At 43.8% G+C, this 17,087-nt stretch overlaps 3 non-coding genes across 3 annotated transcripts; all 3 read left to right on the forward strand.

Annotated features, from left to right (window-relative positions):
* Window positions 1-285: 285 nt before the first annotated feature.
* On the forward strand, window positions 286-358 carry TRNAV-AAC (transfer RNA valine (anticodon AAC)). The gene has a single exon. It is a non-coding gene; the product is annotated as a tRNA-Val (tRNA).
* A 2,236-nt stretch (window positions 359-2,594) lies between these two features.
* Window positions 2,595-2,667, forward strand: TRNAV-AAC (transfer RNA valine (anticodon AAC)). Its single transcript has one exon. It is a non-coding gene; the product is annotated as a tRNA-Val (tRNA).
* A 4,885-nt stretch (window positions 2,668-7,552) lies between these two features.
* TRNAV-AAC (transfer RNA valine (anticodon AAC)) lies at window positions 7,553-7,625 on the forward strand. The gene has a single exon. It is a non-coding gene; the product is annotated as a tRNA-Val (tRNA).
* Window positions 7,626-17,087: the final 9,462 nt, after the last annotated feature.

Consider the following 17,087-nt stretch of genomic DNA (forward strand, 5'->3'; position numbering starts at 1 on the left):
TATGACCTCATCATGCTATTGGGCCTTCACAGTATTTGGAGGGGTAGGATGGCTTATAGACACTGTGATGTCGATGCACGATCTGTATGTGATTATTTTGTTGAACAAGTGTATAAACTAAAAGAAATTTTGAAGCAGCAAGGCGCTGCGGAGGAGGTCTTGAGTCTGATGGGCGAACTTATGGTAACCAAAGTCCATTAGACACGGTTGTCAGCCAAGGGGCATGGCAACCACGATCTTTTACTGATGTATTTGTACCAATTCATGCAATAAAGAAAAAAAAAAGTGCTTGTGGTGTAGTGGTTATCGCATCCGCCTAACTCGCGGAAGGTCCCAGGTTCGATCCCTGGCAAGCACATGTTTTTTTATTCACCCAAGCCATCCTAAAACAGTTTGTGGAACAAGAGCTCATCCGAGAGTCCGTTTAATACGTTTGTTTCATTCTTTGTTTTTATTAGTTTAAATGCTTCACATGTCCTTGGTGCATATACTTTTCAGGGCGTTAGCAACAAGAACAAGTAAATAAAAACTCAAAAGTCTAAAGCATGGTAAACGATATGCGAACATACGACCAAAGTACAGAAGAGCAAATGCAGCGACTCAGACATAGTAACAACAACAAAAAGAAAAGAATAATGTACAACTATAAATATATAAAGGACGTGACATATGGTATCAGTGGGTGATACAGTACTGTTAACGCGCGCAGATAACAACAAAAGTATTAAATAAACAGAAACCGAAAAAAATCTGCAGTGTCATTTAACTGAGTGGGTCGCGCGCGCGCCCGCGCGCGCGCGCGCGCGCGCGCGTGTGTGTGTGTGTGTGTGTGTGTGTGTGTGTGTGTGTGTGTGTGTGTGTGTGTGTGTGTGTGTGTGTGTGTGTGTGTGTGTGTGTGTGTGTGTGTGTGTGTGTGTGTGTGTGTGTGTGTGTGTGTGTGTGTGTGTGTGTGTGTGTGTGTGTGCGTGCGCTCAGCAGTAGCAGCAGCAGCAGCGAATCCCGCCGTGCGATTTATTCGCCTGAGTAAAGTTACCAGCGAGGGTCAGTACAGCTTGTAGCTGTCCTGGTAAGCCGCGGTGAAGTGCACCAGCACGCTCTGGTGCTGCTGCATATATAGCCATTAGCCTTTATCGCCGTGAAATGGGGGCGGGGAGAGGGTATTATTTAGCATATAAGGCAAGCCGGCGCGCATCTACTGCATTCATTCCATCTTTGAATTGGGTGCATGAAGATAGGTAAAACATGCTAGTTTATGGCACATAACAATCATAAAGGCATCGCTGCCTTTTATGGTACCAAGGTTGTGCCGTGGCTGGAAGAAGGGACGAAATCTCGACCGATTTTCATTCCAAATCTGTGCGAAGCAAGTCACGTCTGTGTTAAAATGACTACAGAAGAGTTCATGGAGTCGGTTTACTGTGCTTTCCACGGATGTGTTACGCGTCTGGCACACCTCCAGCTACTTGGAGTCAGCGTCGGCAACCAAGAGCGTGGTCCTTTTGATATTTCCTGCGAAATCGATGTGCTGGTGTTGCCGTCGCCTAGTTTCATGGATATGCTCACCGGTGAAAAGGAAGATGGCAAGGCACTGTGCGTTGCTTTAAACAAGCACTGAAGAAATGAACATCAGTCTCTATGCCATGTTTGATTCGCGGCCATTAAATGCAATTTTGAGTTAACCCTTTTATGTTTACAAATCCAGGGTTCAATTCAGTTCAGTCGTTCAGTCGTGTCCGACTCTTCGTGACCCTATGGACCATGTCACGCCACGCTTTCCGGTCTCTCACTATCTTCCTAACATCACATAACTTCATCTGCAGTGCCTCGAGGATGCCATCTAACCATCGCGTTCGCTGCCTACCCCTTCTCCGGCGACCCTCAACCTTTCCCAAAATCATATTTTTCTCCAGCGACTCCTCTCTGCTCATGAGATGACCAAAGTAGCTGAGCTTTAACTTTAGAATTTGACCCTCCAATGAGCAGTCAGGGTTTATGGTCGACAACATCGACTGATTTGATCTTCTGGCAGGGTATCCCTGATGCAATTCATCAAGCAACTGCGACTGGTGTTGCGAGCCGACTGGGCAAGAACATCGCGGTGCCGTTTCGTTATCACATAACTCGTATACCCGATGAATTAAGGGTTAACTATACGCCTTCCAGGAATGCGACATCCTAACGATGCAAAACGTTGAAGTTTATTGCTATATATAATTATACAGAGATGTACGCAGCATCCGTGAAAAAAAGAACAATCCAAAAAGGCTTCTATTATTCACTGTCGGTGCGCTCAGGACAGCGGTTCACCTTTCCTTGCCTTCTTAATCAGGGTTTAGAAATAACAATTTCCATGCGCCGCTTCTTTGACCCTAGCATAAACTGCGCCTCAAGATACCAAATATGCAGAAGGTATAGCCTGGACTCTTAGTGGCCGCTGTCCCACAGGTTGCGCCAGCAGTCCGGCCAGCGGAGCGCTGTATTGTGTAGCTTGCCGCAATCAATCCTGTCGGCCACCTCGGCGCAACCGGTCAAAAGGAGGTCATTGGAGCTGTTCCAAGTTGTCAGGAAGGGGCTGCTCAGCCGGCAATTTATATGTGCTTGTGGTGTAGTGGTTATCACATCCGCCTAACACGCGGAAGGTCCCAGGTTCGATCCCTGGCAGGCACATGTTTTTATTTTTCAGAAAGCATCCTAAAACAGTTTGTGGAATTAGAGTTCACCCAAGGGTGGATATATGAAGCGCAGTCATATTTTGCGCAGTAAGGTGGACGTTCCGTTTAATGCTTTTGTTTCAATTATTGTTTTTGTTTGTTTAAATACTACACATGCCCGTCAATTAAGCGGGGTGAAGAAATTTATCAGTGCGTTAGTAACTAAATAAAGCAAATAAAATCTCTTATGCATGGTAAACGATATGCGAACTTAAGACCAAAGTAGAGAAGAGCAAATGCAGCGACACAGACATAGTAATAACAACAAAGAAATGCGGGACATAGAATAATGCACAACCATAAATATATAATGGACGTGACATATGTTATCAGTGGATGATACAGCGGTGTTAAAGCAAGCAACTGAGATGAAAAAGAAAAGGAATAAAGATACAGGAACCCAACAAAAACTGCAAAGTGGCACTTAACTTTGTGCATGCGTGCGTGCGTGCGTGCGTGTGTGTGTGTGTGTGTGCGTGTGCGTGTGCGTGTGTGTGTGTGTGTGTGTGTGTGTGTGTGCGTGCGTGCGTGTGTGTGTGTGTGTGCGTGCGTGTGTGTGTGTGTGTGTGTGTGTGTGTGTGTGTGTGTGTGTGTGTGTGTGTGTGTGTGTGTGTGTGTGTGTGTGTGTGTGTGTGTGTGTGTGTGTGTGTGTGTGTGTGTGTGTGTGTGTGTGTGTGTGTGTGTGTGTGTGTGTGTGTGTGTGTGTGTGTGTGTGTGTGTGTGTGTGTGTGTGTGTGTGTGTTTTTAGCAGCAGCAGCAGCGAATCCCGCGGAGCGATTTGTTCGCCCGTGTAAAGTTACTGGCGAGAGTCAGCACAGCATGTAGCCGTCCAGGTAAACCACGGTGAGGTGCCCCAGCAGGCCCTGGTGCTGCAGCACATACAGCCGTTAGACGTTATGTTCTTGAAATGGGGAGGTCAGCAGAGCGTAAGACAAGCGGGCGCACAGCTACCGCATTCCTTCCATCTTATTTGAATCGGCTGCATGAAGGCAATCAAAACAAGCTAGTTTATGACACATAACAATCTAGAAAGCACTGCTGCCATTTATGATACTAAAGTTGTGTCGTGGCTAGAAGAAGGTACCAAAGTTAGACCATTTTTAATTCCAAGTCTGTGCAAAGCAGAGCACGTTCGCACTAAAATGACTGCAGAAGAGTTCATGAAGTCGGTTTACTGTGTTTTCCGAGGATATGTCACGCGTCTGGCACACCTCAAGCCACTTGGAGTGAGCGTCGACAACCAAGAACGCAGTCCTCTTGAACTTTCCTGCAAAATCGATGTACAGGTGTTGCCATCGTCTAGTTGCATGGATATGACCACCGGTGCCAAGGAGGAGGGCAAGGCACTGTGCATTGCTTTAAACAAGCATTGAACAAATGGACATCTTCTCAATTTCACTATCGATTCATGGCCGTCAGATGCAATTGCGTGTTACCTCTTTCATGTTTACAATTCCAGGGTATTCCTTATGCAGTTCATCGAGCAACTGCGGCAGGTGTCTTCACGGTCCTGTTTCGTTATCACATAACACGTATACCTGATGAATTCAGAATTAACTACACGCCTTCCAGGAATGCGACATCCTAGCGATGCAGAAACTTGAAGTTTATTGCTGCAGATAATTAAACAAAAAAAGTTCGCAACATCCGTGAAAAAAAAAGAAGAGTCTTCGCTGATTCACTGTCGACCCGCTCAGGCCAGCGGTCCATTACGTGATGGGTGAAACGTCCAATCGGGTCTGGGGAAACTTCAGCGTTTGACTTCGTGATAGTTTACTGGCAAGGACTATATGCGTAGAATAGAAAATTGATCAAAGGAGAATTGCTCGCTTTCGCTCGGCAGGTACAATGGACATGAGCAATCTAAGCATGAAGCCTTAAGCGTCAATGTTAAGTTTTCAGCAGACAGAACTATATAGTTGGTGTCCGTGTCTGGGGACAAAAAATTGTGTTCAAGGGCTTCTGGTCGTAACTATATAGAACGAAAGGACGCCCAAAAGGCAGCATGCTAAAAACGTTTAATGAAAAAAAAAATAAATCCAGTTTCTCTTTATCTAGCCGACTATGATTGACTTCCTCTTAGATGAGGTACGAGATACGTAGGCCAACGGATGACACTAACTTTATCTGACATCTGCAGTGGCGCACTGGGGTCATAATGATCAAGATTCGCTGGCTGTAACAGTAGCTGTTTGGTGTTCGAAAAAGCTGTTCCGCACTCATAACGGCAGGGCCGGGAACCATTGAGCTCTAACAACCTGTTGAGGGGCGGAAAAACGCTTGACACGCTAGGAACTGGCTTCTCATAGCAGTGTATTAAGTCTGCAGCAGTGAATGCAACTGCTACTTCTCCGTAGGGAGCGGTGCAATAGCTTCTATTTTGTCATTAGCCTGCAGTTCAAATCCTTGCGCGCTAATGACATCTCCCAAGTTATGAAATCTGTGTTTGATAAATTCGCACTTTTCCTTCTTCAGTCTGCCTGAGTTGCTGTGGAACGTTAGACCCCATAAACCAAAAAACCAAACCAAACCAAACATTATCTTGTTTGCTTCCAACATTGTAGTTTCCCAAGAGGGTATTCTGAACCTAATACTTGCCCTACACACTAAGAATTGTGGAGGCCCTGACGGAATTACTAAAGCACTTTTAGTGCGGTATTCATTATTGGCAGCTCGCTATCTTCCCATAATATTCAAAAAATCACTCACCTCGAGCACTGTTCCTACTTCTTGGAAGCTAGCGCAAGTTCTTCCTCTTTTCAAACCTGGTGATAAACAGCTTCTATGCAATTATAGGCCCATTTCGCTCACATCTACATCATGTAAAACGTTAGAACATATCATTCACAAACATATTTAAGAGGATTTAGAAACTAATAATATCTTGTGTAATGTTTAACATGGTTTTAGATGGGGCTTTAGCACAATAACACAACTGTTCGAATTTGTACATGATATTTCTTCTACCTTTGATTGTGGTAATCAAATTGATGCAATATTTAATGACATCTCTAAGCCTTTTGACGCCGTTATTCATTCTAAACTCCTGTTCAAGTATAACCTTACTTTGAAGAATCCGTGTTTGGTTAATTGGATATCTAATTTTCTTTCAGCCCGCTTCCAGTCCGTAACACACAATTCAGGTGAACCCTATGTGGCCCCGGTTTCTTGTGGTGTGCCGCAAGACTCCGTATTAGGACCAGTACTTTTTTTACTCTATATTAACGACATCCCGAGTAATATCACGTCTAATTTTCGCATGTATGCCGGTGATTGTGTTATTTATGAAAGCATTAATTGCCCTGAGGCTCATTATCAACTTAACAGTTCATTAACTGCATTTTCTGAATGGTGCAATAACTGCAAATGAGTATTAATTTTCGTAAATCTGTAGTCATGACATTTTCTAACAGTTCCTCCCCTTCTTTTGCCGTCTACTCATCTAATAGCATGTCATTAGAAAGGGTCTTTGATTATAAATATTTGGGAGTTATTTTCAGTGCCAATTTATCTTGGTCCAAGCATATTGATTACATTTGTAGCAAAGCCCTTATGAAATTAGGATAGGATATTTAAGACGTACTCTAGCTCAAGCTGCAAGTGATGTTAAGTTACTAATGTATAAATCATTAATCCATCCCATACTAGACTATGCATGCGTTGTATGGAACCCTCACAAACTAACTGATATTACCAAGATCGAAACAGTTCAAAAGAAAGCCATTCGTTTCATTTGTCACCAGTACCACCGTGATTTTTCGCCTACTTCTGCCCTCCTTTCGTTACAGCTTACTACACTATCAAGTCGCCGACATCTAGAGTCGTTAATATTCTTGTATTGTATCATTCATGCTCATTATTTACTTTAATCTATAGGTTACATAACTCCAGCCTGGCCTACTACCTCTAGATACTACCATGAGCTTAATATTGTCCCCTACTTTGCTCGATATAATCCATTTAAAAATGGCTTTTTCCTCGTACCATCGCAGCTTGGAGTAAGCTTCCTGGCTCACTTCGCTCCCTTCCTTTACAAGATTTTACTGACGCCATCGCACACTGGCTATTTCACACAGTTAAGTAACCTCTAGCCGTTATTAGTGTTGTTGCTCTGTTTAAATCATTTCTTGTTACTGCTCTACTGACTGTATTGTATAATTTATTTTATTTTATCATGTTCGCCTCCCACTCCTGCTATAACTCCGGGAAGAGCTGCAGTATGTAAAAATAATTCAATAATTAAAATAAATTGTCCTATTTTCCAGTCTGATCCTATCTTGAAGTCAATCGCTTCAATACTGCTTCTAAAGTAGCAGGTGTTCCTCATCCGTCATTCAGGTGATATATGCCTTCGATGTTGCATGTAGCACCTTCAATGTCTCACGAAAGTATTTAAAAGTGATATCCTGAAAGGCAACACTTCGTTGTAGAAACCCCAAATAGTATCAAATTTCAGCCTCTAAAAAGTTCGAATGGCAAGTTGACCCTTGGTCGACCCGCCAAGACAAAAAGGCTTTTCGTTGCATCACTTCGCTTTCTGATCTTTCCTTACCTTCTTAATCAGGGCTTAGAAATAACGGTTTCCAAGTGCCGCTTCTTTCATCCTTGCATAAGCGTTGCCTAAAGAGACAAAATATGGAGAAGGTGTGGTCTGGTCTCTAGCGCTGTTGTGGCCGTTATCCGACAGTCGGCTCCAGCAGTCCAGCCAGCAGGGCGTTTTATTGTGTATTGTGTCGCAATTGATGCTGTCGACGACGTCGCCGCAACCGGTTATAAGGAGGTCCTTGGAGCAGTCTCAAGGTGTCAAGAATGGGCTCCGCCGCTCCGCCGCTCCGGCATCTGTGCTTGTGGTGTAGTGGTTATCACATCCGCCTAACACGCGGAAGGTCCCAGGTTCGGTCCCTGGCAGGCACATAATTTCTTTTTAAAAAACTACAGTAATCCGATTAATTTTCGGTCTTCGAGTTTACCGTCGAGTTATGAAGCCCAGTCATATTTCGTGCTCTAAGGTCGAGGTTTCGTTATATACTTTTATTTTAATATTTTCCTTATTATCTTAAAAGCCTTACATGCCCATCGTGTAAACATGGCGTAAGAACTTATCAGTGCGTTGGTAATCAAAAGAAGTAAATAAAACTCAAAAATCTTAGGCATGGTAAAGATTTACGAACACATGACCAAAGTACAGAAGAGCAAATGAAACAGCACAGCAATAGTAATAAAAGCAAAAAGAAACACGCCACATGGAATTATGCACAAGCATAAAAATAAAGTGGACGTGGCACGTGTAATCTGTGCGTGATACGGAATACACAAGCAGCTGAACGCAAAAAGGAAGATATTAAAATACAGAGTGAGAACAAAAACAGTGAAGTGGCATGCAACAGCTGTGTTTGTGCGTGCGTGCGTGCGTGCGTGCATGCATGCGTTGTTTAGTGGTTTGCGGGGTTAACGTCCCAAATCGACTCAGGCTATGAGAGACGCCGTAGTGGAGGACTCCGGAAATTTCAACCACCTGGGGTTCTTTAACGTGCACTGACATCGCACACCACACGGGCGCCTTGCTTTTCGCCTCCATTGAAAAACGGCCCCCAAGGTCGGGAGTCGATCCCGCATTCTTGGCAACAGTAGTCGAGTGCCATAACCACTGCGCCACCCCTACGGGGCGTAAGTGAGTACGTGCGTACGTGTGTGTGTCTGTGTGTCTGCGTGTTCTGTGTGTGTGTGTGTGTGTCTGTGTGCCTGTGTGTGTGTTTGTGTGTGTGTCTGCGAACAAAAGTGATGCTGAACGACGGATTCAGAACTTGGTGAGCTGGTGTCAGACTGCATGATCTGTGGCTAAAAACAGCGCTACCACGAGACGATGAAGAGAGCGGGGACAGCGTCGTGTCCCCTCTTTCTGCTTCATCTCGTGTTAGCACTGTTTAGCCGCATATCATGCACCAACCAGCCCAAAGTTCGACTCTGTTAAAGTATCAAACTGCATCTTGATTTTTCTGAATGTTTTTCTGCAGTGACTAGGTATTGAAACCTCATGTATCAGCTTGAATTTTTGCAATATTGAAGTGACAATCTTTTGGATATGCTGGATGGAATATCGGGACGAAATAAAGCTGGTATTTTTTATTCTACACACTTATGAGGTGGGAACTCGACATCACGGTGTGTGCATAATGATTATCACGGAAGATCTTTAATGTATGTATGTGGTGTTGCTTGAACGGTAGTTATGGCTTAAAAAATGAATCTTGGTGCCCAATTTTGGATGTGTTCTAATTTAGGGATCATGTTGTTATGACAGGGAGACAAATGGAAGAAACAAGCTCAAGTTGTAAAAAAAAAGTAAGGTGTGTTAGCTTTTACCAATACTAGCAGGAGGATTTCTCAGATTACGACACTGCCTTTCTTAGCGAGCAGCATCGGAATGGTACGCTTTTAAGTGCCGTGCATCCTGAAATATGGCTTCAACATGCAGTGTCGTGGTCCATTGGTCGAAACGTTGGTTAGAAGACTGAGGCTCCGATCAACCGTGCTGTGTTTCCTTTCACGTGAGATAACCATCTTCTTAACCTCATTCTAAATTTATTGTGGTATGCGCCCAGGAATATCGAAAGATATGTGAACCAGCCGGAGGGCTATAAGGACCACCATGGCGGAGAAGTTGGATTACTGTTTAACATCTGGTGCCCTTTAACGTGAATTTATATTCGTTTGAGTACAGTCCTCCTTGTGCGCTTTTATTTCGGGAGGGGGTATTACCGAGCTATTTGAGGCTGCATGTTATGAAGAACGGCGAATGCTGAGGTCAGAGATGAAGAACAGAGACATATAGCACTGGCAAGTCGTGATTTATGTGTTTGCGTTTTTCGTCCCTCATCTTAGTATTCGCGCGAACTTGTTCATTACATTACTGAATCGATATTTACATATTTTTACCGTTTGTATTTTTAGGACTGCATAGTTAATTGAAACTATTCAAATTGAGCACTTGAGAGTGTGCTCGGTTTGAGCGTGAGAGCCTTAAAATTTGACATTGCATGGCGTAACAGTCTAACGCAAGATGTAAAAATACGGTAAAGACCGCTATAACTTCGTAACGGGATTAGCACGGATAAATGCTAATCACTAATAATATGCACCGCGCACCTTTCTTCGCTATTTGATCTATTTTATTGTAAACCGAAAGACAGAAATTTTATTTTTTCTAAAGGGCTGCTTAGTTAACCACCTCTTATTTAGAAGATAATTTGTGCCCAGTGGATGCAGAAGTGTGCCATTCAATTCTTCGCTTCGGTGTACACGCTGTTAAGCCAGCTAATTGGTGGTCCCACTTATAGCGCACACCCCAGAACTCCTTTCTTCCCTGTCGTGCTGTGAAGCCTACTGCAGCTGCGCTTCTTTTATTATCATTTCATTTATTGACCCTTAAAACCTCTGAATGGGGGCATTACATAAGCGGTGGGGTGGGGGGCATCGGAATGAGGATACAAGAGAAAAAAATGTGCAGGAACTCTTCAGATGGGCGCAGAAATTCACAAAATGACAGAAAAAGGGTAATGCGCGAACATAAAAGTAATTCACTTCAGGTTTTTAGGTAGGCTGTCCCCAACTACCGAAACTTGCATGAATCATGTTCTGTAACAATGCATTCTGGTAATGAATTCCATTCTTCAATGGCGACAGGTAGAAATAACTTGTTGAATGCGGTAGTGGAGCCAGGCAAACGGAGAATGCTCAAGGAGTTGAAAAAACGGCGAGAGGTTCGGAGGGGTGGAAGCAGCAGGGCGTCCTGAAGTGAAGAAAAATAGTAGTAACGTTTATAGAAAAGAAACAAACGGGCCTGTGTACCAGAGGCTTGATGTCGAGAGATAATTTTATGCTACTAACGCTGGAGTGGGTGCCTTGGTCTGATGAAATAAAACGGGCTTAGTAGAGAGTACGACAGCAGAGAACAGTAGAGATGTTCTGAGTGTGTTTTACAAATGGTTCAAATTTTGGTCCATTAGGTTCAAATTTTGGTCAATTAGAGATTATTTTCTGTCAAGACACACGGCAACCACAAGGGGTTATTGTAAGAGCCCGCTGTAATTATGCCAAGTAAGACAAAGAAAGAACAAAAGTTATTGTGGCGCAACATTTATCACATCGCCCTAACAAACGAATGGTCTCAGATTAGATCTTTAGTAAGAACAAGTTCATTTTTGTTTCATCATTTTCACCACTTCTCTCGTGCAAATGATAGAGCGCTCATGATAACAAAACAGCTAGTTCTGCTTGTGTGTGTGTGTGCTTTTTTTTGCTATGTTATCTATTTGTTAATCGTGCTACGTGCAGTCAGCAACTGTTTTAAAAACTGCTGCTCTGAGGATTGATCGCCTCGTTCTGAAATTTAACATCCTGTATCGGGCAGAACATTTACTCTCGAATGCAGCTACAGTACAACATGGTATCAGATAACCAAATCACTTGCAGGTAGCTGGCATCATTGCGAAGTCATAAAATGACCGTTACTCTGCAAAAACGCTTCATCATCTTCGCTTGCGGCGTAGTTATCACGTCCGCCTTACAAGCGGCGGGGCCAAGTTTCGGTTTCACTGCAGCCACATGATCATTGTCAGCGCCGTGGCTCATGCCAACAGTGACGCGGATGTATTGATAAAATACTAATGAGCAAAAAAAAAAAATTGCTCTCCTTCAATTATAACGACTAGGGAACGTTATTGTTTCTTCATTTATTCAAAGTTTCATTGTGCAAAGTAACGTAATGTGCCTTGATAAAAAACAGGTATTCAATACAGTAAAAGCTAGCTTATCAAGCCTAAGCAATGCTTTGCATGTTTTGCCATTTACTAAGCAATGGCGTAAGCATAAAACGCTTCTCAGAAGCTGTCCAACGACCTGCAGCACTATGTGCAATATTTGAATGTTAATTAGTTGCACTAACTATTGTCGCTTAATAATTAACTACCAGGTTATACTTGCTATTGTCATAGTTTAGCAGGCATGCGTTGGAGCTGTGTAGATGCTAGCAGCAGTAACGGAATCCCGGAGGAAACCGCAAAAGAGAAACCGGAATTCTCGTGGGCTCAGCGTGTGTCATTAGCAAAGCGAAACTGCCATCAACCGCTCCGGCCAAGATGTCGAGGAGAATGTGGCGGAGAAAGAGAACCTGTTTATGGTAGGGAAAATGTTGCCAAGCTGCTTCCTCATTGGAAGCCTAGATGCCGCCACCGACGTTTCAAAGAAAGAATCACTGAAGTCAGCAGGAACGGCGAAGCGTTGCTAAAGGGATCTGAAGGCCCACTGGTAATTGTTCTCGAAATGGCTCTCCGATGGAGTATGCCTTAAGTACACGAGATGGCGTCACCTTTGATGCAGCAGTGTTTACAGCCGAGTATTGGGGTTTGATACATATGGCTGTTAACGCAAACTACTGTTCTGAACGTGGGCTCACTTGCAATGTTGAACTCTCTCCATTTTTCCTTACCGTATTTTTTTTCTTCTTTTAAACGGCTGTTTCTAAAACCGGATTCGCTCCCACACCGCCAAGCATACTACTGCGATCTGTATGTATGGGGAGGAGGGTTCAGCACAGCGATGCGATGTATTGACATGGTAGTTTTTATAATGCTCATCATATCGCCTCATGGAGGAAGTATCGCCTTCAGTACACGACAACACGACCGCGTTCAGCTACGTTCAGCAAGCCCTAGCTTTCTAAAGTCGCCCCCTCTCCTCTCGGCAGCTGATATTTGGCACTCGTTTACTCGTTCGTTCGCAGTCATCATTAGTCGATGAAGGTAATTTTCTTGCGTGTATGGCATAACGTTACCAAGCTGAATACACCAGCTTCCTATTGCGCGCCACCTAGCGAATATCAGTTCTGCATTTTCTGCAGTTGGAGCTGCAATTCCATGATTTCTATCGCCGGCGCTTCCGCTTCACTTTACGTATCTGAGCGCTCACTTCACCAGGATTTTATCATAATTAGAGAACACTCATAGAAAAGTAATCTACTCGTTTTCGATTAGGTTTGATTTGGTTTGGTTTGTGGGGTTTAACGTCCCAAAGCGACTCAGGCTATGAGAGACGCCGTAGTGGAGGACTCCGGAAACTTCGACCACCCTGGATTCTTTAACGTGCAATAACATCGCACAGCACACGGACGCCACTCCGTTTCGCCTCCATCGAAACGCAGCCGCCGAGGCCGCGATTAGAGCCCGCTTCCTTGGGAACAGTAGTCGAGCGCCTTAATCACAGCGCCACCCCGGCGGGGCCGTTTTCGATTGACTTTTATGGTCATTAGATTCTTGTTGAATTCGGTTTTTGACTGCACTGCTCATATATTTAGTAGAAATGCTAACCTATATCTGCGCAATTCAGTTTCGAGAAAGCGACTTTCGCACAGCTGCAGTGATGAATCCTGAAGGGCTTGCGGGCTAACAAAGCGACACAACGACACAAACAGTTCAAGTAGGTGAAGCCAGTGGGATAGACACTTAAATCTAGTGAGAGCATGTGTTATGATTCCAGTGGCTTTTCTGTTCTTTAGGGACTGCTGTAGTACTTAGTACAAGACCGACAACAACGCAGTGACAATATTTACTGGGCGTAGCGTGCTGCGTAGCGGAGGGCCTGGACAATTTTGTTGAGAACGTAGCTATCTCGGCGCGTGCGGATAAAGCACGCCGTTCGATCACTCGGTGATTAAGAAAGGACGGAGGCGATATTGGCGATGCAGGCCGATGTTTATATACTCGATAGGCAGGCCGATGTTTCAGTGACACTGAAAACACGAGCAATCAAGCGGCAGACATGAGGAAATGAAGCAAATATGAGCACAAATATATTTTCACATAATACAACTTTTTTTTTGTGAATGAAAGTATTTGCCAATTACTTAAGACGAAGAAATTTCGTCGAGAGATTTTATTTTTTCAGCTGCTTAGAAAAGGGCAGCCGCAGCCTCCGCTGATTTTTGACATGTCACCCCAGCGTCCACTATTTTAGCGCTTTCGAGTGGTTATTTTTTGCGTTTCGATTCTTTTCGTCGAGGTAACATCGGCATAGAGGGCGGGTATTCTAAATTTAAGCTGATCAGTTGTTAAGAAAGTGAGGCTATGCATTCCTGGCAGGGTTAAAACCAGGCGATTTGGGCTGCGTGATGGAAGTTTTCAAGACACAGGACGAAGTGTTTGAGTGGCTTCCGAGAATGGAAGCGTTGCTGCAAATGCCTGATTTGTAATGAACCACTCGTTAATTCGAAGTCATCGGGACCGCGAGAAATCTTCGAATTAAGCGGGTTTTCGAATTAACCGAACACACCAAGAAATAAGACTTAGGCAAAAAAATTCGTTGCAGGAACGTGTTACCTTTATTGGGCATATTTTGAATTACTACTGAAAGTAATCAGAGATGCTGGTTTGCCGCGTCAGCACTATTCAATTCTCTACTGGTGCCTGTTGTCATCGCGGCCTCATAGATGTCACTAAGCAACCGGCCAAACCATGCAAGTGGAAAGTTGCAAGCAGCGGTTCTGAATGGATCTGAAAGAGATACGCAAGCAAAAGAAATTTTAGTCAATGTTGAGTGCCATAAATATTTTATTTTCATTATTTTCAGAGTTCGCTGTACAACTCGAAATATGTCTGCCATTACTCTTCGAGGCGGACATCCTCAATTATTAGACATTTTTTGATAAAATTCTACTAGAATGCTTAAGCTACGGTTTTGGGGGTATGACGGTACAGCATTTACATGTGTACAAAATGTATACATGTATATCCTTAAGGATACATTTGGGGATCCTTATTTGTATACATGCATTTTTCCACTTGCTTATTCAACAATCTTTCAACCCCCGCCTCTCATACCTCACATATACCATTTAGCGTGTACGATCGTAAGATATATGCTTACGCCACTACTCCACATAGATATAAAACCCGCCCAACCAAACCGTGCGAACGTGTACGTGGCCTGCTGGTGGGGCATATCCAACACGGAATGCAAGGATGTTGGAGGGTTCATTCCCGTCACCCTCCATCTGAACTGAGAAGCCCAGGTTGACAGTTCCTATGAAATCACTCTTGTCTCGTGGTCGCATTACGTTGCACGAAGAATCACTGTCCGGCAATATCACATGCTAGCCAACATGAGCTAGAGCGATGCCCGTGATTCGTCTCTCACAACACTAACGGCGGCGGCGGTTCTTATTTGTAGTGGGACATTTAACGCTATTCATTTACGTACACTACTAGCTTATCTCCAATTATTTTTGCATGCCTTTTCTTGCTCAAGCATTGCAACTTCATGGCTCTTTTCTGAGCAGGCGACGAGTTTTTTTTTTTTTTTTTCAGACCTGGGCCTCCGAGCGTGCTGGTATTGTATACCTCAGCTTGCGTCTGCGCCAGTGCCATTCCCCCTCCTTCCAAAAGCTAGTAGAAAGTGCGGTTCGTGAGATTAATTGGTGCACGCAGAAAGAAACAGGATAAGCTCTCTGCACTACGCTTTGAACAGTTTTAAAACTATAGTACCGTCACACTGGGGCACAGATTGGAGATGGGAGGATGCCATTAGAGAGCGGTGGTTGATATGTGTTGGTGGTTCGTGATGCCGTAGTTGGGAGATACACCTTCCGTGCCCTCGGGGTGCCAGTCGTTTTGCGATAACGGGTGTTCTAATGCGATTGCATTAGGCATTGACAGGGCAGAACGAGGATGGGCTGTACACACTGAGGTCTTAGGGCTACACTTCTTGCGACAACGTGACCTACTACAGCGACCGCAGGGGCAGGTGCCTCACACGTGGACGGCGATCTTCGCGTGATAAAGCCGTCACGCAGCTGGTTGCGTGACTCAAAATCAGCGAGTCATGTGATCAGCCATGTCTGGTCACGTGAGCCACTACTGGGTATACGCTGTGAATCCTATGAGCAGGACTGCGTGTAACATGTCAGTCTTAAGAAAGTAAAGGGACGGTCATGCTTCGCCTCAAATATACACGCGAAGCGTCTTTAACACCCCCTTTCCATTCCGCGAATGCATCTATATTTTTTTTATGATAATGGTTTTATAAAAACTAATAATCCAAAAGGAAGGAAAATAATGTTGTCGGCCGCGGCAGTTGCTATCTAACAATTTAAGCCCCCGAGCTGCGGACGGCGGGGAAAAAAAGTTACAGGACTGCGCTAAATTACCAGCTGAAGTAACCTGTCTCCTTTCTCTCACTTGTTTCCTCTTTCTTTCGTTCTTCCTTGTTATTTTTCTTGTTTTCGCTCTCTATTTTGTTGAAAATATCATCACTAATTATCCTAATCATTAGCACTATTATTATCATTATTACTTTAACTACCACTATCTCTATCCCCGGCATCACTATCATAACTTCACTATTATCACTACCATCAATACCGGCACTATCACCGTCAATCTCTAGCAGTAACTATATCAGTAGCTATCATCATCACTAGCATATTTAGTATATGTACAATCACTAGTATCATTAGATACTATGATGTTTATTAATTATAATTACCTAATCAACTATTTAATAATTCGTTCAATCATTTAATCTGCACACATCCGATCACAAAGTTCCCGCGGACACATTTTACAGGGACACATCTTTGACAGTTCCCGTTTGCAGCACTCATGAGTCAAGGGAGGCTTCCGCCTTAAGAGGCAAACGAAGATAGCAAGGAGAATTAGTACACAGGAGAGCGATACCTATGCAGCACAAATTGTTGGCCCTATATTGGTACTGTCTTCACAATAACCTGCCCATCATAGGACCAGTGCATTGCCAATATAGCACCAATATTGGGCCGGTGATATGTGCCGTGCTCAAGGAAGTACCGGAGGAGCTTTGTACATTACTTTCACAATACAAAAGATGAACGAATTCGTGTCACTCGCGCGCAAGTGTCCAACCACAAATATATTTTTCTAACTTCATTATGGCAGAAAGGTAGACGCAATATCTCACTTCTCAATGGACACCTACACTTGTCAGAGGTGTATATGCCATCGAAAGCCTATCGCAATCTAGCCTCCAACCAGATTTGAAGATGGGTGCTAAATTGGAAGCGAAATCGCATGGCACCACCTAAAACGCTGCAGAAACTACGGCTGCGTCACATTTTTTATACGAAATCAATTGCGTGTTTTCTCCGACACCGTTTTTCTCCATGGCGATGGCTTTTCGACTGAACGAGATGTATGCGGTTGGCTTAAAAGGAAATGCTCTTATGGGTTTTTAACTTATTCTCTCGATGTACCTTTAACATCTTGCGCTGTTCTTCGTGCACAGACAAAATACAAAATGCTTTACTCCTCTACGTTTCATACTGGGAAGGCAGCTACTAAAAAACAAATC

Source organism: Amblyomma maculatum, chromosome 4 (assembly GCF_055883805.1).
Source record: "Amblyomma maculatum isolate TAMU_Amacu chromosome 4, ASM5588380v1, whole genome shotgun sequence".
In the NCBI taxonomy this organism is placed as follows: Eukaryota; Metazoa; Arthropoda; class Arachnida; order Ixodida; family Ixodidae; genus Amblyomma; species Amblyomma maculatum.